Below are 7,089 nucleotides of genomic sequence, written 5' to 3'. Positions count from 1 at the left end.
CCTGAGGGGAGCAAGGATTACATAGTAGCGTCCTTGCATGAGGAGTTTTCGGTACCCACCGCAATAGATATGTTTTCCATGTTGAGATATCGAGCTCCACTCATGATACGCCAGGGTGACCGCTGTGTATTTATGTCACCGACTTGTCAGTTGCAGATGCGGTTGGTACACCGCCCATGAATAATAGCTACATGATAGCTATCCTTATCTACTCTAGTTCGTGGCTCAGTTAGTATGCCACCTTAGTTAGTTGAGTTTGGTTTGAGACCCATATATAGGGTTCTTCTATTTCATTGTACTAGAGTTCTTTTTGGCTTACACAACTAAGAAGGGGAAAACTGTTTTCAGCCTCCACCTTTGTATGTATTCCCCCATTGTGCAAGCAAGAAAGCTACAAGTGAGACTCCTTCCTTCTCTCCCACAATCTTGACATGGTATCAGAGCCTTGATCGTGGTAAGGAGCTCAAGAAAGCAAGCCAAGCTCGCGGTATTCTGGTAAGAGGAGCAGTGTTGCTTTCATTTTCTATTTTGGGAGCAGATCTCTGCAAGTAGCACAGCCGGAAAGTGCAAGAGTGCATTGTCTCAGGTTGAGACGCCCTTCGCGGTGAAGCAAGAGGGTAGTATATGCTGCAGGATTGGGCTTTAGCCCTTGGCGACCTTGTTTTTTTTATTTGAGGCCATTTCGGGGCCTATTTTGGAGGTGGAAGTTTTCCGCACGCACTCAGGAAAAGGCCCAGTTTTATGTTGTGCGGCCACTGTTCTACAGGTCAGTGAAAAGTTACTGTAGAAATTGCATCGTATGCTTGTGTGCAGAGACATTGGGAGTTACAGAATCATCCCTGTTGCCTATTGATGCAAAATCGTCACTAGGAAGTGACTGTGTGGTCAAATACCACTTTCGTCAGTTTTGCAGATTTGCCTTTGTGAGGCTGAAGCTGTGTTCTTTGCAGTGACAGAACTTTTTGCAGTGTTCTGTAATGGCGTCTGATTCTCTCTCACAGATTATCACTGAAAAAGCTTGACAAGAATAACTTCCAAGCATGGAAGTTTAGAATGACGAATTTCCTTATGGGAAAAGGATATTGGGAATTTCTTGCAGGAAATGAAGAAGAACCAGTTCTTCCTGATGTTCCCAATCAACAGCAAATGCAGGCATTTAAAGCATGGCATGAGAGAGCCAGGAAAGTTATGTACTGGCTGTCTATTAGCATTTCAGACTCTATGATTGTGCATATTCAAGATGCAAGTACGCCAAAGGAGGCATGGGATACTTTGTCAAAAATGTATAGCACAAATACGCAAGCGAGGAAAATGCAGCTCAAGCAAGAGTTGCATAATGTGCAAAGAGAAAGTATGAGCATCAATGACTACCACATGAAGGTGAAGAAGATTGCAGATGCACTTGCTTCCATTGGGTCTCCAGTGGAAGATGATGATTTAGTTTCTATGACCTTGAATGGTCTAGGAAAGGATTATGCGCAGTTTCGAACATCCATTTCAGTTCGTGAAAGATTTCCTGATTTTGAGGAGTTGATTGCTCTTCTAATTTCTGAGGAGCAGAGAAATGGTGGTGCATCTTCTTCACGAGGAACTTCAAAAGAAGCTGTCTTCTACTCAAATGCTGGAAGAGGTAGAGGCAGAGGTAGAGGAGGCCGATATGGAGGCCGTGGTAGAAATCAGAATATGCAGCAAACTCAAGAAAACCAATCCTATGGAGGAGGACGTGGTAACTCTAGAGGTAGGGGGAGCTAAAGAGGTCGTGGTGGATGGCAAAGAGGCCAAAATGCAAACAGTAATGTTGAATGCTACTACTGTGGTAAAATGGGTCATATGGCTAAAGACTGCTATAAAAAGCAGAATGACATCATGAATGGAAAACTGCAACAAGGGAATTATGCATCTTCTAGTAGACAGGGTGATGATAGAAATGAGCATTTGTTTATGGTGCAGCACATGAACAATTCTGTGACAAGTGCAGAAGAAAGCAATGATGTATGGTATGTTGACTCAGGTGCATCAAACCACATGACAGGTCATGCAGAATGGATGGAGGATGCAAGAAAAATGGAAAAATTAGGATTTGTGGAGACTGGTGATAATACTGCACATCCTATTGTGCAGATTGGAAAAATTCCTTTGTCTATGCAGGATGGGAAAAAGAAATACCTGTCCGATGTATTTCATGTCCCGAATATCACCAAGAATCTGGTTTCTGTTGGTCAAATGGTTGAGCAGGGCTTGCAGGTCAGATTTAATCCTCATGGATGCTTTGTTGAGGATATGAAAAATAAAGGTCGCTTGATAGCAAAAGGAAAGAAGAAGGGCAAAATGTTTACATTGGATGCAGACATGTCTGAATTGAGTGCAGCAATGTTTGCTCATGGGACTGGTGTAGTTGCAGATATTGATATCTGGCATAAACGCATTGGTCATGTTAATGTACAACGACTTAAATCAATGCAGGCCCAAAATATTGTTGCAGGATTGCCAAAATTCAAGGTTGCAGAAATGCATAAGGTATGTGAAGCCTGTCAGTTTGGAAAACAGGCGAGGAAACCATTTTCTAGAAATGTTCAAGAGAGTAAGAAGCCATTGGAATTAATCCACTCTGATGTGTAGACTATTAAAGCTGCATCTCTTGGAGGCTGTCATTATTTTATCAGTTTTATTGATGACTATAGTAGAAAAGTTTGGGTGTATTTCATGAAAAAGAAAAGTGAAGTTTTTGGGCATTTCAAAACTCTTAAAGCTATGGTTGAAAAAGAAACAAGTCTGCAAATAAAATGTCTAAGGTCAGATGGAGGGGGAGAGTACCTCTCAAATGAGTTTGCAAGGTTCCTGCAGGAGTATGGAATAAAACAACAATATTCATGCAGTCATACCCCACAACAAAATGGAATTGCAGAAAGGAAAAACAGGCATATTGGAGAGGTATCTCGTGCCATGCTCAATGAAAAAGACTTGCCCGATTTTTATTGGGCTGAGGCAGTTGCTACAGCAGTCTACATAATGAACAGGACTCCCACTGCAGCAATACATGGGATGACTCCAGAGGAGAGGTATACTAGTAGGAAACCAGATATTTCTCATTTGAAATTTTTTGGTTGCATTGCCTATGTACATGTGCCAGATGAGTTGAGATCCAAGTTGGATCCAAAAGCTGAGAAGTGCATCTTTATTGGTTACTCTCTACAGCAAAAAGGGTATAGATGCTATAACCCTTCTACTCGTAAGTTTACAGTGAGCAGAGATGTTGTTTTTTATGAGATGAGTAGCTGGTATAAACCAGTAAATGTGATTGATGATGTAGATGCACAAAATGGTAATGCTGCACAGAATTCACAGCAGCAGTCACAAAATATTAGTGGACCTGGAGCGTCCTCTAGCAGTGGTTCACATTCTTCGCCATGGACAGCCAGATTGAGATCAGGAGAATCTTCTCAAGGAAACACAGATAGTGGTATGCACGTATCACGAAAAGGAAAAGAGAAGGTAGATCAGCCCATGTTTGATGTGAATGCAGGTCACTCTTATGTGGATGGTGAATCCAGTGGCTCAGAACAGAGCATTGATGATGAGTTGGGTATTCCTTCTATTGTTACACCTGGATTAAGGAAGACCATGGATGTTTTGAGAGCACCTGGGAGTGCCCCTACTTTGCGCAGGTCTATGAGAGCTAGGTATCCTGTGGATAGGCTGAAATATGATGGATTTACAGCCATTCACTATGCATATATGGTCAAAGTGATACAGGAACCAGAACCCACTTCTTTTGAGCAAGCCATGGGAAAAGAAAAATGGGAGAAAGCCATGGATGAAGAAATGGATGCCTTGGAAGTAAATGCTACATGGGAATTGGTACCTTTGCCTAAAGGTAAGAATGCAATTGGCTGTAAGTGGGTTTATAAGGTGAAGCACAATGCAGATGGTTCTGTGAACAGATACAAGGCAAGATTAGTAGTGAAGGGATATGCACAAACATATGGCATTGACTATAAAGAAGCATTCAGTCTGGTTGCAAGGATGGCAACCGTAAGAGCAGTCATTGCTATGGCTGCATCAAAGGGATGGTCTTTACATCAGATGGACGTAAAGAATGCCTTCTTGCATTGTGATTTGCAAGAAGAGGTATATATGGAGCAGCCACCAGGTTATGTGCATGCTGTTCAGCCTGAGTTTGTTTGCAGGTTGAAGAAAGCATTGTATGGCTTGAAGCAAGCACCTAGAGCATGGTCTGACAAGATAGGACAGTATCTTGTCACTATTGGCTTTCAAATTTCCAAGGCAGATTTCTCACTTTATGTGAGAAAAACAGAGAAAGGTATTATGCTGCTTGTCATTTATGTTGATGATTTGATTATGACAGGTGACAGTGATGAAGATATCCTTCATGTGAAAATGCTATTGAAGCAAAAGTTTGAGATGAAGGATTTGGGAGAGCTGCGTTATTTCTTGGGCATTGAGGTGATTAGATCACCAAGTGAGATACAGCTCTTGCAGAGGCAGTATGGATTGGACATGCTGTCCAAATATGGGATGACAGGCTGTAAGCCTATTTTATTTCCTTTGGAGCAGAATGTGAAGCTGAGCATAGATGCAGGTGAGCTTCTAGAAGACCCTACTATGTACAGATGCATAGTAGGAAGTTTGATTTATATGACTATTACCAGGCCAAATTTGAGCTATGCTGTTGGATTGGTAAGTCAGTTTATGCAGGCTCCAAGGAAACCACATTTGGATGCGGCTAGACGCATACTCAGGTATGTGAAGTCCACATTGCAGTATAGACTATTTCATGAGACTGGGGTTCAGATACAGTTGCATGGATACACTGATGCTGATTGGGCTGGTAGTATTTCTGATAGACGATCTACCAGTGGATATGTGTTCTCTTTTGGGAGTGCTGCAGTCACTTGGAGTAGCAAGAAACAGCCTACAAATGCCTTGTCGAGCACAGAGACGGAGTATAGGGGTGCAGCAATGGCTGCATGTGAGGTAGCTTGGTTGCATAAGCTACTTTATGATATGCATCAGTCTATAGATGGGCCAGTTGTCATTTATTGTGACAACATGAGTAGTATACACTTGGCAAATAACCCAATCTATCATGCTAGAACAAAGCACATTGAGGTGCATTATCACTATGTGCGAGAGAGGGTTTTACTAGGTCTTATTGATCTAGTTTATGTCAGCACAGAGGATCAGGTAGCTGACATATTCACGAAGGCATTGGGCGCAGAGAAGCTGCGCAAGTTCAGAGACCTGCTTGGTGTGCAGGAATTAGGATTGAGCTTGAGGGGGAGTGTTGAGATATCGAGCTCCACTCGTAATACGCCAGGGTGACCGCTGTGTATTTATGTCACCGACTTATCAGTTGCAGACGCGGTTGGTACACCGCCCATGAATAATAGCTACATGATAGCTATCCTTATCTACTCTAGTTCGTGGCTCAGTTAGTATGCCACCTTAGTTAGTTGAGTTTGGTTTGAGACCCATATATAGGGTTCTTCTATTTCTTTGTACTAGAGTTCTTTTTGGCTTACACAACTAAGAAGAGGAAAACTGTTTTCAGCCTCCACCTTTGTGTGTATTCCCCCATTGTGCAAGCAAGAAAGCTACAAGTGAGACTCCTTCCTTCTCTCCCACAATCTTGACATTCCACAGGCTGGACGATGGAGTGCATGTGTGCGTACATATCACACAAATGATCAGACACACGCAAGGCACTTAAGAGTGGTGCCTCAAGGCCTGAGTGGCTAGATGTAAATGAGTGGCGCTGACTCAGAGAATAGACTATAGATTCTCCAAGACGTTGGAGACAATAGCACGAGGTAGCAAGGGCATGACTGGAGGCAGGGGTGATCCATCGTCTTGGAAGTGGCGGCCATAGGACTTATCTAGAAGACTTTGTAAGTTTTTCTTTGTTCTTCTCGCTTATTTTTTTGCAATATTGGTTGTACTAATAATCTTGTTTCTAACAGTTGTATTTTGTTTTTTTTGCAACACTCCATTACAAATTGTTATCCCACTGGCCTAACGACTTAATATGTAAAGAGACACGGTCTCACTGCATTGATTGATAGACTATATACACGTGGCAGACTAGTAAGTCACTCATCTTTCTTATTCATAGTTACTATTTTTATTAAAATGCATTATGTATGGTGGAGTGATGTGTAGTTTTTTTTTTTTGCAGATTCTTTTCAATGCTCTTTTGCATCGGGACGAGCTTTCAAATGGCGGAATCTATAGCTCCCGCTTGAATTTGTGGAGTGCACATCCTTTTCTATTTTGGTCCTCTAATTTATGTAGGAATTTTCTACGCACTATGTTATTATTATCCTTTGTATCTTGCCATGATTCCATGGGCTTTCATTTAGTGATCTTGTATTTATTTTATGTATCAATCTTGTGGGTTCAAGTGCATTTTGCACTCATTTTGACAACCATTGTACACTTTACATGTAATCCATTTGTAGAATGTAAATATAGCACATAGTGCTACATGCTTGCTACCCTACTACTTTTTTTTTCTCTGTAACTGTCACTATTAGTGTCACAAATTTACTGCACACATCATTCCTGTTGTCGCAATGTCCATCGCATATTGTCACTATTGGCGTCGCTATTTGCTTCGTTATTTGCATCGCAAATAACAACGCAAATAGTGATACTACTAGCGACACCAGTAGAGATGGTTCTATGGAGATGCTAGTATTGACGTGGTTAGCAATGACAATGGCATTCTTTCTTGTGAATATTTTCATTGCTTTGAATGTCGTTATGAGGCTTGTATCTTGTAGTGATTCTCGAATCTAGCAAGGCATTAACCACATCTATGTCCTTCACAAGTTCTGAGGCTCTGTTGGACTTGGTTGCCACAGAGGAGGTAATTATTAGATCTCTTCTTCTTGTTATGCTTTTGAAGTTCTTTTAAAAACTAGAAGATAGCATCAGCAACAAGTGTTAGAATGTTTTTTGGTTTAAAAGTGTCAATGTCTTTGATTAAATCATATTCTTTGATAGGATCCATAGGCTTTCCCAATTGGCTGGGAAATGGGGCCATGCCCACTTTTATCTTTCCTTTTT

The sequence above is a fragment of the Lygodium microphyllum genome, chromosome 5 (assembly GCF_053477565.2).
Source record: "Lygodium microphyllum isolate KBCC chromosome 5, Lygodium_microphyllum_v1.1.10, whole genome shotgun sequence".
NCBI lineage: Eukaryota > Viridiplantae > Streptophyta > Polypodiopsida > Schizaeales > Lygodiaceae > Lygodium > Lygodium microphyllum.
Note: the sequence above shows the minus strand (reverse complement) of the source record.